This window comes from Pongo pygmaeus, chromosome 3, assembly GCF_028885625.2.
Source record: "Pongo pygmaeus isolate AG05252 chromosome 3, NHGRI_mPonPyg2-v2.0_pri, whole genome shotgun sequence".
NCBI lineage: Eukaryota > Metazoa > Chordata > Mammalia > Primates > Hominidae > Pongo > Pongo pygmaeus.
The window spans coordinates 43,190,475-43,209,956 of NC_072376.2; positions in this window are offsets into that span (position 1 = coordinate 43,190,475).

Sequence of the window (19,482 nt, forward strand, 5' to 3'; positions counted from 1 at the left end):
TTCTTCCTAGAAGTATAATATGTCTTTCCATTTATTTGAATCATTTTTAATGTTTTAAAATTTAAATACATTTAATTAATGTATAAGTATCTGTTTGTAAGCTTACTGCAATGCTAAACAGGTAAATATTCAGAACACTCTGGAAAAAATAGTTGAACTGCCACCTTAATTACTGACTTTTTTTTTATTAATTGTAAGCAGAAATGGGATACTGTTTTCTCTGCCACATTTCTGTCACTTGTGGTCATAATCCCTCCAGCTGCATAAGGGAAGTTGTCTATTCAAACCATGCAGTGTTCTTATGTCACAAACCAAAACCTGAGTCTATTATGCGGAGCTAATCTGCTTTAACCTGGGTAATTTCCATCCTGGGATGATCTGATCTGCCAGGATATTTGGCTGTCAGATTTTGGCGATTTCTGCTCCTCAGAGAATTCTCAGAATCCCAAATTGCACCCCATCTCACTAAGAGTGTGGAGAGGAAAAGAGAGAAGGATAGAAAAAGAGAAGTATCTATCTATCTACATGTTTATATCTATACCTTTATTTATACTCACTTACAGTAAAGGACATTTGTCAGAATAGCCCCCAAACACTATTGTTGCACCAACATCTATTAAAATATAAACCATCTTTAATAAATACTGAGCTGTGTAAATATTTATTTGCATGCAAAAGAAAAGCTCTTTAGTATACTTAAGCCAGGCTGAGCAATCAACAGATGATTTTGATAAATGTCTGTTCATTACCTGAACATTTCCATTGCAATATAAAACAAAGATTTCATCTACATTTTATTTTTGCTCCATGAATGGTTCAACACTTTCTAATTAGTGTTATTTTTAAGATTAAATTTGGAAAGTAATGTAAATACGGGAGGGGAATGGGTGTCTAAAAGGATTTTCTGGTTCACAGTCATTATAATAGTCTCAATATACAAGATAATTTGTAACTCTAGGCCCCCGTTTGCTCAGGCAGTCTAATTCCTTATGTCCAAGAATTTTGTCTAAGTAATGTTCTTCATGTTAATAAATATAATAAAAACATACCCTTTTCTGGTAGTTGTCTTCTTTTAATATTAACATGTCATTTTTCTTCATGATTCTAAAAACAAATATGAACTGCTTTGTAAATATTGATCAATGAATACTTCATGACACTCCCTTTTGAAAGGTGTGTGACTTGACAGCCGCTATTTAGACATTTCATTTATGTCATGGGTTTTGTTTTCTATTTTTGCTGTTGTTGTTGTTTTAAATCAGGGCTTGATATTGATGCGGCAAGATTAGGAAGTAAAAAACCACATAGTTCTCTCTCCTTCATCTCCTCCTGTGTTAATAAATGGTTCTATAATCTAACAAAAGAGCAAACAGGGGAAACAATAAGGGGAATCAAAAAGTGAAAATAAAACAAACAAATCTAGAAACGAGCAAACTTTATCTTGAGTTGTGTGGACTTCCTACAGAGATTTCTCAATTCCTGTTTCTACTCCAAATGCATTCATGTGACTAGCATGCTCAGTGAATTGGGCATCTTTTGCTATTTAAAATTACTCATTTAAGAAAAATTTACGTATATTCTGATCCTCTTAACGCTGTTGCGTTTGCAGGTTCAGTATGGACTCTGCTGCTGAAAAGGCTGTGTGCAATGTAAAAAGTGTGTTTAATTCAAACTTTTATTAATTCATCTATAACTTTGAAATTCAGATTTTTATTTTATCGACTAGTTAACATCTGCCAATCACCATTAAACATCGTACAAGTATTATTTTCTTCACTTTTTACAGACACCTCTCATTCTGAATTTACATGTTATAAGTGACATAGCTAAGGTATAGAGAAGGTGTATGCATGAAAAAATTCACACAATTCTTATCAGACTGAGCGAGGACATAAATTCTAGTTCCTTCAAACTTCTAAACATACTGCCACCACAAATTAAGTATCTTATTGGTAATTTATAAGAAACAGAAACTTATTAACTTACAGTTCTAAAGGCTGGAAAGTCTAAGGTCGAGGTGTCCCTAGGTTAAGGCCCAGTTTCTCTGATTCCACGATGGTGCCTTGCATGTGGCATCCTCTGGAGGGCAGGGGAATGCTGGATTCTCACATGGCAGGAAGGCAGAGGGTCAAGAGAGGAAAACCAACCCGAAAAGTCCTTTTATTAATGCACTAAACCCACTCATGAGAGTGAAGTGCTTGTAGTCTAATCACATCTTAAAGGCCTCACATCTTAAAGGCCTCGCATCTTAATATAGTTGCAATGGCAATTAAATCTCAACATGAACTTGGGAGGAGGCATTCAAACTACAGCAATCTGGCCTGACCACCCAAAACTTACATCTTTCTCAAATACAAAATACATTTATTCCATCCCAGTAGCCTCTAAAGTCTTACATTGTTCTAGCATCAACTCATAAGTCTGAAGTCCAGAGTCCCATCTAAATTAGATACGAATGAGACTCAAAGCATAATTCACCATGAGGGAAATTCTCTCCAGTTATGAGCCCATGAAATTAAACAAGTTACATACTTCCAAAAGGCAATGGTGAGATAAGAATAAAATGGACATCCTCATTCCCAAATAAAGAAATAGTCAAGAAGGAAGCAGTAACAGGTACCAAGTAACCCCAAAACACAACAGGGCCAGCACATGAAATCATAAGGCTTGGGAATAATCTTTGACTTTATATGCCATCTTCCAGACACACTGGGGTGTGAGCTGGACCCCCCCAAGTCCTCAGGAAACCCAACCCCTATGACTTTGCTGGGCTTAGCTCAAAAGCAGCTTTCATGGTTTGGAGTCAGGTGCCTTCATCTTCTCCAGGCTGGCATGGCATGCTGGTACATCTACAGTTCTGGAGTCTTGAGGTGGCCCTGATCCAATTGCTCCCTTAGGCATTATCCTAGTGGGGAATCTCTGCAGTGTTTCATCCCCTGAAAAAAGTCTGTTTGTGCCCCAAGGTTCTTTATGACATCCTTTGAAATCTATGAGGAGGAGCCATACCTCCATAGCTCCTGCATGGTGTGTGCCTGCAAAATTAGCACCAACTGGATGCCACCAAGGCTCACCACTTGCAGCATCTGGAGCAGTGGCTTAAGCCTGCCCTGGGCCTACTCTACCCACAGCTATAATGGCTAAGAAGCACTGTGCCAAAATGTGGGAAGCAAAGACCCTAGGTTACACTGGACCACAACACTGAGGTCCCATGCATACCCTGGGCCCATCTCCAAAACAATTCTGCCCTCAAGGCAGTAGGGCTCAGAGCCTGTGATGGGAAGGGCAGCCTCAGACATGTCCAAAATGCATTAGGGGGTCTTTTTCCCATTGTCTTAATGCATAGCACCTGGTTTCCTCCTATCCATAGTAATCTCTTTATCAAACGGTTGGCCATACTCTTGGTATTCCATCCAGAACACACTTATTTATTCTTTACATGATCTGGCTGAGAGTTTTCCAGATCTTTATGTTCTGCTTCCCTTTTAATCACAAGTTGTCTTCAAATCATTTCTATCTGCTTACATTTTAATATACACAATTAAAAGAAGCCACACAGCACCCTGAATGCTTTGTTGCTAAGATATTTCTTCTGACAGATACTCTAGTTTATCAATCTTAAATTCTACCTTCCATAAAGCTCTAAGTCATTGACACAATTCAGTCAAGTTGTTTGCCACTTTATAACAAGGATGACTTTTACTCATTCGCATCTGAGACCTCCGCAAAATTGCCTTTACTGTCCATATTCCCATCAACACTGTTTTCAACCACTTGACTAATCTCTAAAATGTTTCAGACTTTCCCTATAGCATTCCTTTTCTTCTGAACCCTCACCAGATTTTTCAAGCATTAACTTCAAAACTGTTTCAGCTTCTATTCCACTATCCAGTTCTAAAGCCACTTTCCCATTTTGAGGCTGTGTTATAGCAACATGCCACTTCTCTGGTACCAATTTATTTGTGCTGCTATAATGGCATACCTGAAATAGCGCAACTTATAAGAAACTGAAATTTATTGGCTCACGATACTGGAGGCTGGGAAGTTCAAGGTCAAGGGATCAGCAGGTCCATGGCCTGATTTCTCTGCTTCCAAGATGGTGCCTTGCATGTTGTATCCTCCGAAGACAAGAGAAATGCTGGATTCTCACATTTCAAGACATCAGGGGGCCAAAATAGAGAGTCCATACCAAAACTATCTTTTATTAAGATATTCAACTCTCCCATAAGAATGGATCCCAATGGCCTAATCACTTTGTAAAGTTCCTATCTCTTAATGCTGTTACAGTTGCAATTAAATCCCACCATGCATTTTGGAGGGGACAAACATGAAAACAATAGCACTCATATACTTCCCTTATTGTTAAAGTGCACATTATAATATCTATTTCACAAATTTCTTAGAACGAGTAATCCCAAATTATTGTAGGCACAATTCAAAAATAAAAACAATAATCACTGGAGGAGTGATTATTTGAATACAATCTTACTGAAATTCAATAGTAAAATAGCCAGAGCAAGATAATAACATTAATTACTACTGTTTGGAATATTAATTGTTTGGCTTTTTAAAAACTTTTCTGTTCATTTTTACTTTTGTTTACTTTTCTGTTCATGACCCACTCTTTGTCAGCCAGAGACTTCCATGTGCCTTTTAGAAGAATTAGGATTGCTGCAAAAGAAATAAGAACAGAATCAATGCCCAGTTTATGACTTCTAAAACCAGCATTTATGTACTTATTTTTGAAAGCCAAAGTTTTTTCTTGTTTTTGTTTTTTGTTGTTGTTTGTTTGTTTTGAGACAGAGTTGCACTCTGTCTTCCAGGCTGGAGTGCAGTGGTGAGATCTCGGCTCACTGCAACCTCTGCTTCCTGGGTTCAAGCGATTCTCCAGCCTCAGCTTCCTGAGTAGCTGGGATTACAGGCACCCGCCACCATGATCGCCTAATTTTTGTATTTTCAGTAGAGATGGGGTTTCACCATCTTGGCCAGGCTGGTCTCAAACTCCTGACCTCAAGTGATCTGCCTGCCTCGGCCTCCCAAAGTGCTGGGATTATAGGCGTGAGCCACAGCACCCATTCGAAAGCCAAAGTTTTTAATTATATTTATGTTCTCTATGATTTATCAAGACATGGAGTAAGATATAGTGTTTATGAAATGATAATGGAATTCAAGAAGAGACAGCATCCCCTTTTCTTAAGAAATCAGATAAAAATTACCTAGAAGTCAAGTAAGAAAGAAGAGCTGGTTTGGGCTTAGCCTTTGTAAAGTTCACAAGGAACATCCAGGACCCAAAAATGGTGGTTTTGAGTGAGGTTCACTTAAATTTCACACAAAATACATTCAGGGTTCTAGGCTACTGCAGTGATCTGACTGATTTTGTGTGTGAACCTGAGCTTTCGCACTTGCCCATGTTATAACCACATTGCTACCTCTCTGTCTCTTTCAACTAAGTGCAGTGAAATTGGTGGCAGGCATTTTTTAACAAAAGATAGCTCAAGCCAGCCACCTAACTTTACAACTCAAGGAACCAGAAAACATAGACTATGCTGAAAAATAGCAGAAAGGAGGAAACAATAGAGATTAGAAGATAGAACAATAAAGTAGGGAAAAAATCAATAGAAAATATCAAGGAAACCAAAAGTTGGTTCTATGAATAGACTGTTAAAATTTAAAAGCCATTACCTAGTTACACTAAGAAAATAAGAGTGAAGATCCCTAATACTAAAATCAGAAACTACCACCAATTCTACAGAAATAGAAAGGATTATAAAAGTACTAAGAACAATTGTATACCAACAAACTCAACTTAGATGAAATGGGCAAACTGCTATTAACACAAAACTTACAAAGGCTAAATCACAAAGAAATTAAAAAATCTGAATATGCCTATAGCTAATAAGGATATTGAATAAGTAATCAAAACAAAACCTTCCAACAAAGAAAAGCCCTGGGCCTGATGGCAGAACTGGTAAATTCTACCAAACATTTAAAGAGCTAACACCATTACTTCATCTTTTTTTTTCAAGAAATTAAGAGGAAATACTTGCTAAATTTTTCTATGAGGTCAGCATGACCCTGATTCCAAAGCCAGAAAAAGACACTATACAAAAAATGAAAATATAGGCCAATGTCCCTTATAAACATTGATGCCAAAATCCTCAACAAAATACTAGCAAATCAAATCAGCAGCATATTAAAAGGAATATATACATCATGTCAAGTGAGATTTATTCCTGGAACACAAAGATGGTTCAATGTATGAAAATTGACCAATATACCATACTGCAATAACAGAATGAGGTAGAAAAAAAGACATGATCATTTCAAATGATGCAGAAAATGCATTGACAAAATACAACACCCTTTCATGATAAAAACAGTAAACAAAGTTGGAATATAACAAAGCTGCCTAAATATAAAAAAAGTTATGTATAATAAAAAACACAGTGAATGTCATATTCAATGGGAGACAAACCGAAAGCTTTTCTTATAAGATCAGGAATAAGGCAAGGATGTCTGCTTTGGCACTGCCTATTCAGCGTAGCACTAGGAGTTTTAGTGAAAGCGGCTGGGCAAGAAAAAAATAAAAGACATTTAACTAGAAAAGAAGAAATAAAATTATCAGTGTTTGCAGATGATATGATCTGATATGCAGAAATACATAAAGAATCCACAGAAAAACTTTTACAACTAATAAATAAATTCAGCAAAGTAGCGGGATACAAAGTCTACACATGCAAAAATCAGTTGCATTACTACACACTGGCAATAAACAACAAATAAGCTGAAAAGAAAATTAGGAAAAGAATTTTGCATCCAAAGGAATCAAAAAGAATAGTGTTTAGCAATTAACTTAAACAAGAAGGCACAAGACTTGTACAATGAAAACTTGAACAGGTTGCTAGAAGAAATTGGAGCCATAAGTAAATGGAAGTGTATCACATAATAATGGATTGGAAGAGTTAATATTATTAAGATATCAATACTGCCTCCCAAAAACAAATGGAAGTGTTTCCTGTAATTATGGATTGGAAGAGTTAATATTAAGATGTCAATACCACCCAAAACAATCTACAAATTTAATGCAATCCCTATAAAAATCCCAATAATGTTTTTTGCAGAAATTAAAATAAAATCTTAAAATTTATTTGAAATCCCAGGAGACCTTGAATAACCAAAACAATTTAGAGAAACAAAGCTGGAGAACTTATACTTCCTGATTTCAAAACACAACAAAACAATTATATGGTAGTCAAAACAGTGTGGTACTAACGTAATGACAGACATATAGACCAATGGAATAAAATAGAGAGTCCAGAAATAAACCCTTACATATGTATCCAAATAACTTGTGACAAGGGTGCCAAAAACATTCAATAGGAATAACCAGTCAATTCAACCAAAGGTGCTGTGAAAACTAGATATCCACATGCAAAAGAATGAAGCTGGACCTTTATCTAACACCATATATAAAAATTAACTCAAAATGGATCAAAGACTTAAACTTAAGAGCTAAAAATATAAAACTCTTGGAAAAAACAGGGCAAAAGCTTCAAAGGGTGAATTTGTCAATGATTTCCTGGATATAACCCCAGGAAACAAAATTTGGCAAACAAAATTTGGCAACAAAAGAGAAGCTAGAAAAATACGACTTCATGAAAATTTAAAAATTTTGTGTGTTAAAAACCACAAAGAGCAGAACAAAAAAGCCACCTAGAGAATGAAAAATATTTGGAAATCATATATCTGATAAGAGATTAGTAGCCAGAATATATTAATAACTCTTGAAAACTTAACAAAAAGCAAACAACCTCAAACAACCTGATTCAATAATAGACAAAGGACTATTAAAAGTGATGCTTGGCCAGGCATGGTGGCTCACACCTGTAATCCCAGCACTTTGGGAGGCCGAGGCGGGTGGATCACCTGAGGTCGGGAGTTTGAGACTAACCTGACCAACATGGAGAAACCCCGTCTCTACTAAAAATACAAAATTAGCCAGGCGTGGTGGCACATGTCTGTAATCCCAGCTACTCAGGAGGCTGAGGCAGGAGAATCACTTGAACCCAGGAGGCAGAGGTTGCAGTGAGCTGAGATCGCACCATTGCACTCCAGTCTGGGCAACAAGAGCTAAACTCCATCTCAAAAAGTGATGCTTAACATCACTAATAATTAGGGAAATACAAATCAAAACTACAGTGACGTAATACATCATAAACATTAGTATGGCTACCATTAAAATAACAGAAAAGTGTTGGTGATAATATAGAGTACTTCATACTCTTGTGCATTGGTTGTGGGAATGTAAAATGGTAGTCACTGTGGAAAACATAGTGGTTCCTCAAAACATCTAAAAAAAATTACCATATGATCCAGCAATTCCACTCTTGGGTACATACCCAAAATAATTAAAATCTAGGTCTCCAAGAGACATTTGCACACTCATTTTCATAGCAGCATTATTCAAAATAGTGAAATCGTGAGAACAACCCAAGTGTTCATCAGTAGATGAATGAATAAATAGAGTGTATTATATACAGAGACAATGGAATATTATCCAGCCATTAAATAGAAGCAAATTTTGACATATGCTACAACATGGTTGAACCTTGAGGGCATTGTGCTAAATGAAATAAGTCATTGCAAAAAGGTCAATCCTTATGATTCCACTTCCATGAGGTACATACTTAGAATAGTCCAAGTCATAGAGGCTAAGGGTAGAATAGTAGTTACCAGGGACTGGAGGAAGGTAGGAATGGGGAGATTTGTTTAATGTGTACAGAGTCTCAGTTTTGAAAGATAAAATGATTTCTGGAGATGGATAGTGGTGATGGTTACACAGCACTATGAATGTTAATACCACACAATTCTACACTTAAAAATGGTTGAGATGGTAAAATTTATATTATGTGTATTTTACCACAATAAAAATATTGACAAAAGAATACAGGTTCAGCCATTCCCAAAAACTAGCTGACACTTGGTACCCAGCCCATGGAAGGGTTGGGGTGATGGCTTTGGATGCCAGCAGGGGAAAGAGGTGTTGTAAACAAGGTAAAGGATGCCTGTTTGGGTAATGTGGTGTGGAAAACAGGGGTTCAGCCAGCATTATCTGATCACAACCTAGGAATGTAGTAACTGTGGCCTAAAGAGTTCTAGAGAAGATATGGCTGAACAATGTGTTATTCTGCATTTACAGTATTATGTTAAAAATAAACTTAACATAGTCATGAAATGAATTATTATTTATCTTTCCCTGAATAATCTAGGTAAGACTTGGATTTGTTGTTATTGTCAATGAAACATAGTAACAATCTTTGAGAGCCATTCAATGCCAATAGTCATGGATGTCATAATGGATGATGCTGTGCCATGAATAAAGACGTAGTCTGCATTACGTAAATGACATTAGGAAATCGCAGAAGCAAGAAGACCCAAATGTTTTAATACAAATAGATTCTGACAGGCCATAGCATTATAATAGTAGTATTGTTATATTTTTCCTTTGGGTTGAAGATGAAATTAGCTAGGCAGATTGCATTTGAAAATAAAGAATGTGAAAAGATGGCTCCTGGACAAGAACAGAAAGTAATGGTGAATGGCCTGGACATTATTAAGAATGTTTATATGTATTCACTGGAAAATAAATACATAAGTACTTCTCTCCACCCTCAATTTTTTAAATCTTCATTGACATGGGCCATAAAATTATAAAATATTTTAAACCAAATTGTTTCTGTTTTCGTTTTTGTTTTGAGATGGACTCTCACTCTGTCACCCAGGTTGGAGTGCAGTAGTGTGATCTCCGCACACTGCAAGCTCTGCTTCCAGGGTCCTGGTCCAAGCGATTCTCCCACCACAGCCTTGTGAATAGCTAAAATTACAGGCATGCACCACCACGCCTGGCTAATTTTTTTGGGTGTTTTTAGTAGAGAGGAGGTTTCATCATTGTTGGCCAGGCTGGTCTTGAACTCCTGACCTCAACTGATGCACCCGCCTTGGCCTCCCAAAGTGCTGGGATTACAAGCAGGAGCCACTGCCCCCTGAGCCACTGCCCTGTCCACCAAATTGTTTATATAAAAAGAGCTCCACAAAAATAGTTGCCTGTGCAGTGAGCCATGATCGTGGCATTGAACTCCAGCCTGAGTGACAGAGACTCTGTCTAAAAAAAAAATAATAAAAATTGCCTAGTGTCTGCACACCCTATAGAAGATCCTCGTCATATAATCCAAATTATTTCTAATACAGATAGAGGTATGGTACAAATTAGACTTTCTGGTAATTAAAACCCTGTTGTTAATTGCTTTTACTTGTTATAAATCACTGGATCATTGGAAATTTGAACTCTATGATTCTATACTACTTTTTAAAAATCAACAGTAATAAAAACCCAAATTATTTTTATATTACTGGTTAATTGGAAAGACACAACTTTTTCGTTATTAATTGGACATTGTGTCAATTTTTATTGGACTACTAAAGATTTACTAGTTAGTTTCAATAATATTTTATCTTGATTTTTAAAATAGCATATGATCCTTGAAAAATTATTAAAAAAGAAAAAATAGAAAAAAAAAGAAGTTAATCCTCCCTGCCAAGTGTTACTATAAATGGCATATTGCATTTTATTTGAGATTTTATTTTATGCATTATTTGGATGCTTTTTCAATTTTTTAAAATAGGAATGAATAGCAGGTAAAATGTACCTAATAATATATAATTGTACTCTATTTAATAGCATGGTAATGATATTTTGCCAATATATAGCATAAACAGTCAACAAACATTCAAACTCTCAAGGAAGTTGTTATTAGATCTCCACAGACAGACAAAGATTATGTTTAAGTATTTCTAAATTCAATGTAAATATGATATTTTAACAAGGAAGTACAATATTTATGTTATTTAACCAATGCATGGATGTGACAATAGGCAGTAGTTACATGTTTTTCCAAACAAATTAAAACCAGCTATTCAAATCTACCTCTGAATTTTATATTCGACTTCTTAATGCAAAGATGTGAAAATTACAAAAATTAAAACAGTTTTAAAAAATAGCATGTGCAGAAATTATTTTCTTTAATTATTAACCACCTTAAATAGTGGGCAATTTATCATATTTATAGGTCAATAAGCAAATCCATTGCAAATTTTAAAACCATTTCAAAATAGTTCATATTTTTAAGGTGGTTTTTTTCACTATACATCACCTATTTCTACAAATATGTAAATGAAATAATTCTATGTAAATCTCTTTTTTCTACCAATAGGTGGCACTAAAAATGTGTATATTTCAGTAATAAAGTATGTTCACTGCTACGTTGGTTTAAAATGCCTTTTCCTATAATTACAATTTCAGCTGTAATTTGAGTTAAGAACACTTATTAACAATAAGATTACTCTGATATGAACAAGAGGACTTTCATTAGACAAATACAATGTAAAATGATTATAATGAGGGACCATTACATGAATATTTTGCTTTGCTGGTATTAAAAATTTTGTACTGTGATCAACTAAAATTGTATATTATTTAGTAAATTAGATATTATATTTTCCTTTGTTATTACATTATTGTTATTGGGTATGTTTGCCATTTGCACCTTAGTCAATGTTGTTAATGTTTTTCTGAGTAAACAGTGCATATAAGAGAATTCTACAGAATTTAGAAGCATCTTGTATTTGGTTTGACTGTTTATAAATCTATTCTTTGTTTTGTAATATTTAGTAAAACTAGGAGAAAATATCTAAGTATTTATATTTGTATTAATTTTTTTAGTAGCACTCTTCATTTTACCCGTGTGCATATACTTAAAATTATTTACCTCCTAGTATTAAAAAAATCCTATAGGTCCAGGAGCGGTGGCTCATGCCTGTAATCCTAGCACTTTGCGAGGCCGAGGCGGGTGGATCACTTGAGGTCAGGAGTTGAGTACCAGCCTGGCCAACGTGAGGAAACCCCTTCTCTACTAAAAATACAAAAATTAGCTGTGCATGGTGGAGGGCGCCTGTAATCCCAACTACTCGGGAGGCTGAGGCAGGAGAATTGCTGGAATGAGGGATGTGGAGGTTGCAGTGAGCTGAGATCACACTGCTGCACTCTAGCCTGGGTGGCAGAGTGAGACTCCTTATTAAAAAAAAAAAAAAATCATATATCTCAGTCTTTTAGAATACTTTTTAATGTAGTTTGTGTAAGAAGTTTATTTCAAGAACTCCTAGGGAGAAATAAAACCTTGTGCTATTCAGTATGCATTGTTAACACCAGTTTTATTAAAATGATTTATTGCCATAAGACAAATCCTAATGATATTCTTATATTATAACTGTATTTTGTTCTGGGCTTGGTTGGTGTGATTTATTCAGATTTTCTCAGAAAGTCTCAACCACTGTGAAGATGTAGCTATTAAATAGCAAATGTGTTCTATATTATAATAATAAACATGCATTTTTCATACTTGAACTTTCCAATAACAGATATTCTTGAGTAGTTTCAGTGCTTTTATTGGATCCCATTGAAGTCTTATTATCTTGTACAATTTGTCTCAACTGTACTTCTGATTCCTATTTTCTGCTCTTAAAGCCTACATGGGAAAATAAACTTAACCTGGCATAGAGTCTGCTTTAATTCTATGTCCAGTGTCTCGTCTCTGATCAGAGATAGATCAATATGAAACACCTTTATTTGTCCTCCTTGCTGGCAGGAATTCAACTTAACTTCATTCCTTTCTTGAGCTTCACAAATCTTTTTTTTTTTTAATTTTTATTATTTTTTTAATTATACTTTAAGTTTTAGGGTACAAGTGCACAATGTGCAGGTTAGTTACATATGTATACATGTGCCATGCTGGTGTGCTGCACCAATTAACTCGCCATTTAGCATTAGGTATATCTCCTAATGCTATCCCTCCCCCCTCCCCCCACCCCACAACAGTCCCCAGAGTGTGATGTTCCCCTTCCTGTGTCCATGTGTTCTCATTGTTCAATTCCCAGCTATGAGTGAGAACATGCGGTGTTTGGTTTTTTGTCCTTGCAATAGTTTACTGAGAATGATGATTTCCAATTTCATCCATGTCCCTACAAAGGACATGAACTCATCATTTTTTGTGGCTGCATAGTATTCCATGGTGTAAATGTGCCACATTTTCTTAATCCAGGCTATCATTGTTGGACATTTGGGTTGGTTCCAAGTCTTTGCTATTGTGAATAGTGCTGCAATAAACATATGTGTGCATGTGTCTTTATAGCAGCATGATTTATAGTCCTTTGAGTATGCACCCAGTAATGGGATGGCTGGGTCAAATGGTATTTCTAGTTCTAGATCCCTGAGGAATCGCCACACTGACTTCCACAATGGTTGAAGTAGTTTACAGTCCCACCAACAGTGTAAAAGTGTTCCTATTTCTCTACATCCTCTCCAGCACCTGTTGTTTCCTGACTTTTTAATGATTGCCATTCTAACTGGTGTGAGATGGTATCTCATTGTGGTTTTGATTTGCATTTCTCTGATGGCTAGTGATGATGAGCATCTTTTCATGTGTTTTTTGGCTGCATTCCATATTTAATAAATGGTGCTGGGAAAACTGGCTAGCCATATGTAGAAAGCGGAAACTGGATCCCTTCCTTACACCTTATACAAAAATTAATTCAAGATGGATTAAAGACTTAAACGTTAGACCTAAAACCATAAAATCCCTAGAAGAAAACCTAGGCATTACCATTCAGAACATAGGCATCGGCAAGGACTTCATGTCTAAAAACACCAAAAGCAATGGCAGCAAAAGCCAGAATTGACAAATGGGATCTAATTAAACTAAAGAGCTTCTGCACAGCAAAAGAAACTACCATCAGAGTGAACAGGCAACCTACAAAATGGGAGAAAATTTTCGCAACCTACTCATCTGACAAAGGGCTAATATCCAGAATCTACAATGAACTCAAACAAATTTACAAGAAAAACAAGAAAACAAGAAAAAAACAAACAACCCCATCAAAAAGTGGGTGAAGGATATGAACAGACACTTCTCAAAAGAGCTGCACAAACCTTATTTCTTGATGCCCTCCACTCCACTTGACTACTTATGGAGACTAATACACACTCCTGAGTGCCCTCCCTCGAAAAATTTACAAGAAAAATTTACAAGAAAAACAAAAAAACAAGAAAAAAACAAACAACCCCATCAAAAAGTGGGTGAAGGATATGAACAGACACTTCTCAAAAGAGCTGCACAAACCTTATTTCTTGATGCCCTCCACTCCACTTGACTACTTATGGAGACTAATACACACTCCTGAGTGCCCTCCCTCGATCACCCTCTTCTCTTCAAACCACCATAATCGGGTTTTGTGTTTTTTAGGTTTACAGAATAAGGAAAAACAAACAAACACACCTTAATCACTATAGGGGACAAACAAACTTAAACCAGAAAGATACTTGTTATTTTAACTTTTAAATGCAGGGAAATATTCAGGCATATTTAAAGATAGATGCATCTAGGGCCTTGCAGTAGTTTCCAAGGTAACTTCCAGTGATCCTTGGCTCTTAGAATTCACACTTCTGTGTAGTCCCCTCCCACACTGTACCAGGGTTGGCATGTATGACCAACAGTATATAGCAGAAGTGATGTTATTTTCAGAATTATGTTATCAGAAGTCTGTGGTTTTGTCTTAGGCACTCACTTTCTTGCTCACTCGGTCTCCGTCATTTGTCCGAAGGAAAGCAGACACCATGTTACGGAAATGCCATGGGAAAAAAAGTGAAGTCTCCAGTCAGCAGACCACATGGAATTGAAACCTGTCAACAAACAAGTAGTGAGTTTGGAAGCAGATCCTCCAACCCCATTTGAGCCTCATGAGAGACCCTGAGACTAAAACACAAACTAAGCCACTTCTGGATTCCTGAAAAACACAAACTAAGAGGTAACAACTGTGTATTGCTTCAAGCTGCTACTTTTTAGAGTAATTTCTTATGCAGCAGTAGGTAACTAAGACAGATCTCAAACAATATTATCAGAGTCTGCATCTCTCTGTTCTTGGCTGTGATAACATCAAGTTGCATCAAATGCAAACAAACAGAAATGAATTCTGGTGATCAAATAACGCAGTCATGATCTGTCTCTTTATCATGTGGATTCTAAATCAGGAGTTTACAAACTACAAATTGCTTGTCAAAAACTTACCATCTGTTTTTGTAAATAAAGTTTTGATAGAACACTATCACTTCATTTACATTTTGTGTATGACTTTCATGCTACAATTGCAGAGCTGGGTAATAGCGACAGAAATCAAATGGCCCACAAAGCCCCAAAATGTGTGCTATTTAGCTCTTTACAGAAAAGTTAGCCAACCCTTGTCTACATGGTGGAGAGTATACACATTGACTTGCATGATTCCTGGTTAGTAGCAACTGAAAAAATAAAAAATAAAAAATCCATAACTTGACAGAGAAAGCTTAAGAGAGAACCCTAAATTACCTATCTTGGACCATGGGCCTTCATGCCAATCATGTGGCCAGGTGGAAATGTTCCTCTTCTGTCTGTTCTTAGCGAATGCTGATATCAATATTATAAATAAATAGAAGACAAGTAGAAAGTTATGGCATACCAGTTTGAGAGAAGAAAAGAATAATCTTTAAATTGTGAAAGGTACAGTTTTAGTGCAGTACCTTTAAGAAGATAAACTTAAAAAGCGATCTGGTTTTATTTTCGTTATGAACATAATTAGTGCACTGGTTCTTCAAACCCTGAGAAAAGCCAGTTACTATGAAATTAAAGGCAAATATTTAATTAATAGAATTGTGAGAGCAAAGAGGAGCAGGAACTGTTCAAAGGAGAAATACTTGCTTTTAGATATGTTCAATACTGGATTGTTAAAATATCACCAAAAACTCACATGAGACTGGTGAGTTTATTGGTTACTACAGTAAAGGAGAACAATACTACCACAGTCTTAGTACCATCTTAGAGCAGAAAGGGCAAACTTGGTATATTTATGAGATTTTAGAGCTTGGATTAAGGTGAGTCAGTTCAGGGATGCAGTGGAGGAGGTGGCAGGGCATGCTTAGGAGTGGGTGAGAATCATAATAGTTAACGACTGGGAGACACAGCAAGTTGAGGATTTGAAAGCAAAAAGTCAAAGAATCTTGAAGTATAAACTGTCTTTCTAGCTTTTCATAGGGGAGTTGACAGGTCTTCCAGAATTTTCCTGGAGTAAAACATTAACATTATTTGCAACATTTCTCTTTCTGGTCAAGAATTTTCTCGAAAAGTAAAGTTATATTGATGAACATAGCAGAATAGTAAAACCATACTTATGTGGACAGTAAGCTTTGTAGATGCTTTATAATGCTCAGATACATCGGTTTAAGATTTTATCATGTGTTTAAACAGAGATACAGGTAGACAGGTGAGAAGATTAGGAAAGAGGAGCGATATCTGAGCCCCAGAGTTTCCTGTGTAGCTGTCAGAATACAGAGAATGACCAAAACAATGAGCAGAACGGAGCTCCCTGCTGAGGACCATAGAAATGACAGAATCTGAGCATTGATTGCAGATAGATCATTAAGGAGAGAAAGATGGCAATGACCTATCTGCAATCAATGCTCAGATTCTGTCATTTCTATTTTGGAAGTATGATTTAGATATTTTTTCCACTTTCACAACAGCTGCAATAAATTTTACCCAAACTAGTGACAATAAATTCTTAATTTTCCATGTCTGCCTTTAGTGGTCATTGTTAAAAATAATAACACCACAGTGAGTTTTTATAACAAACAAAACCTTAATTTTAACTTAAATATATAAATATCAGAAGTATTTTATTGATTTTGAAAGGATAGTAAGAAAAAATATTTACAATTTGATTAAGAATAACATAATATAATAAATAACATAACAGGTCCAAATCCTGGTGCCGTCAATAAAAAGTATGTGAACAGTACCTGACCCATAGTAATAGTTTAATAAATGTTTGTAGGAATGAATGCAAGAAATTAATTTATGAGAATCAAGAATTGCTGTTCTGGCTGACATCGTCTACCTTAACATCAACAGTGCCCTTTCCTCCTTATTACTCTCACTGTAACACATCAATCATGACCAGGAAGAAAGATCTTCCCTTGCTTGGGACATTGTTGGGCATGTGACTAAATTTCACTCAAGGGTATACAAGTATCTATATATACATACAAGTTTCAACTTATAATTTGGACTCTTTGTATATTTATTTTTAAAAATTATATATATGTACACACAAAGACACATACAATTTTACACAATATAATTGTATATTTATTTTAAACACATATTATATATGTAATCTTATATATTATATGATATTTATACAATGTATATATTATATATAATAATAATATTAATATGTATAATATTATATAGTATATAATATATAATATCTATTATTATATCATATATCTATATAATATAGCTATTATATAATATCTAATATATTCTATAATATATAATATAATTTATCATATAATATTATATAATATATGATATATAATATATAAATATTATATTATATAAATATATAAATTTATATATAATATAAGTATGTAAATATATAAATATATAAATACATATAATAATATATAATCTATAATATATATTATATTATTTATATTATATATTTATATTTATACATATATTTTATATATATAAATAATATATATAATATAAATATATATAATATATAATATAGATAATGTATTATATTATATGTTCAAAATAAATATACTCTTATACAATTATATTAAACAATTATACAATTATTTAGTATACAATTATTTTAAACACACATATAATATATAGTATGTATGATAGATTATATTACATATCATATATGTGATATATGATATGTGATATATTACATATCATATATATGTGATATATTACATATCATATATGTGATATATTACATATCATATATATGATATATGATATGTAATATATGATATATGATATGTAATATAATATATGATATATGATATGTAATATAATATATGATATGACATGTAATATAATATATGACATGACATGTAATATAATATATGATATATGACATGTAATATAATATATGATATATGACATGTAATATAATATATCATATATGATATGTAATATATCATATATGATATGTAATATAATATATCATATATAATATGTAATATAATATATCATATAATGTATGATATATTATGTATTATATGTAATATATTACATATATTATATATTATATGTAATATATTACGTATATTATATATTATATATAATATATTACATATATTATGTATATACTATATATAATATAGCATATATCATATATTATACAAAGAATTCTATGTGTTAAGAAGAATTCTTATAGTCACATTTAATATATTTATTAACATAATTATGTGTCTATGTACACACATAATATATATTATATTATATATAATGGAATATATACAGATACATATAATTTACAGAAGTGGTCCTTGGAAATGAGAGAACCTGAAGTCCATATGAGCAAAATTTTATGTAATATATGATTATATACTTATATTATGTATTTATGTAGATAGATATTATATCTGTATATATAATACATAATTATAATATATAATAACATATATTATGTGTGCATACATAGATATATGATTATATTAATGCATATATATATTCAATGTGACTGTAGAAATCTTTCTTAACAAATGGAATTCTTTTTAGGCCTAAAATTACCTAAAAGCTAATAAAGCTTAACCTTCAGGATCTCTCATTTACGAGAAACACTTCTGTAAATCATTTCTTTGTAAGTACATTTTCAAATTATCTAGATTTGAGTGTTACCATTTATTTTATACCAGGATCCTGACCGATACTATATTTTCAAACAGAGATCATAATTTGTCACCTCTTCCTCTCAGATTTATCTCTGAATGAGTTTACCTAGTTTAATCTGAACCGCCGTTGCTTTCAATTTAGCTTCAGTTTATAATATTATAACTTTTCAGATATGTTCTGTAGTTTGAAACAGGCAACGTTTTTATGCCTACTATGTTTGAAAGGTGACAATTTTGCTCATCTAGTCTTATTGGAGACATTAAGTGGATTATTTTAAGCAATTATATTCTATAATTTTGTGAACTTTTCAATAAAAAATACTGACAACTAAGCTCCGAATCAAACAAATATGGTAGTATAATCATGTTGACTAATTAATAGTAAAATACAACCAGTAGAGGGTGCAGCACACAAGACAGTACAATATTTTTCAAGTGGTCCATAAATATAACAGTGATAGAGAGTGAATCATAGAAATAAAGTAGTTAAGTATGGATGTGGTGAGAGATCCATGAGGGAAGTTTGTGACTCCAGAGCTAGATTATTCCTACACTGAAGAATTCATCAATTAGAAATTGATAATTGCAGAGTCAGATAAAGTAGAATGCACATTTAAAAGACATGAGGCCAATATAAAATAGAGCTCCTG